The 1,084-nt window shown below is 45.0% G+C and overlaps 1 protein-coding gene across 1 annotated transcript in view; it reads right to left on the reverse strand.

The window, feature by feature from the left end:
• The window catches only part of DARS2 (aspartyl-tRNA synthetase 2, mitochondrial), a 43,496-nt gene extending 42,444 nt beyond the window's left edge, over window positions 1-1,052 (reverse strand). Inside the window, exon 1 of the mRNA XM_068239099.1 lies at window positions 956-1,052. The gene's annotated coding sequence lies outside the window, so the exon portion shown is untranslated. The remainder of the gene's footprint in view (window positions 1-955) is intronic.
• Between the last annotated feature and the right edge of the window lie 32 nt (window positions 1,053-1,084).

The raw sequence follows: 1,084 nt of genomic DNA on the forward strand, positions 1-1,084 counted from the left end.
GCAGAAGATGTCAGTGCTATATAAATATATAATAATAATATGGTAGGACACTAGACTATGGCAGGATTAGATGGTGAGCTCCTCTGAGGACAGTCAGTGACATGACTATGTACTCTGTAATGTGCTGTAGAAGATGTCAGTGCTATATAAATACATAATAATAATATGGTAGGACACTAGACTATGGCTATGGTAGGATTAGATTGTGAGCCCCTCTGAGGGCAGTCAGTGACATGGCTATGTACTCTGTAAAGTGCTGCAGAAGATGTCAGTGCTATATAAATATATAATAATATGGTAGGACACTAGACTATGGCTATGGCAGGATTAGATGGTGAGCTCCTCTGAGGACAGTCAGTGACATGACTATGTACTCTGTAATGTGCTGCAGAAGATGTCAGTGCTATATAAATACATAATAATAATATGGTAGGACACTAGACTATGGCTATGGCAGGATTAGATTGTGAGCCCCTCTGAGGGCAGTCAGTGACATGGCTATGTACTCTGTAAAGTGCTGCAGAAGATGTCAGTGCTATATAAATATATAATAATATGGTAGGACACTAGACTATGGCTATGGCAGGATTAGATGGTGAGCTCCTCTGAGGACAGTCAGTGACATGACTATGTACTCTGTAATGTGCTGCAGAAGATGTCAGTGCTATATAAATACATAATAATAATATGGTAGGACACTAGACTATGGCTATGGCAGGATTAGATTGTGAGCCCCTCTGAGGGCAGTCAGTGACATGGCTATGTGCTGCTACATAATCATAATAGAAATACAGGTCAACTCTGACAGCTTTTTCCAGCATGAAAGGTCACCTCTGCCTCAATAAAACAGCAGAAAGTCCCCTCCTCCCTACATGTATCGGCACTAGGCAGCCTTATCCCGCCTTCCCTTCAGTATAACACGGCCAGCCGCCCCTCACTCCCCCTCTGGGGTCACCTGCTCGGGATTTCGGTAAACCCATCTGCTCCCCCGGCTACCAGGGCGCCGCCATGTCTACTCTAGTTTGGGCATCAGGCGCAGTCTATTGGGTGACGTCACCGGAAGTGCTGTGCGTTCCACGCCCGG

Source organism: Hyperolius riggenbachi, chromosome 6 (assembly GCF_040937935.1).
Source record: "Hyperolius riggenbachi isolate aHypRig1 chromosome 6, aHypRig1.pri, whole genome shotgun sequence".
NCBI lineage: Eukaryota > Metazoa > Chordata > Amphibia > Anura > Hyperoliidae > Hyperolius > Hyperolius riggenbachi.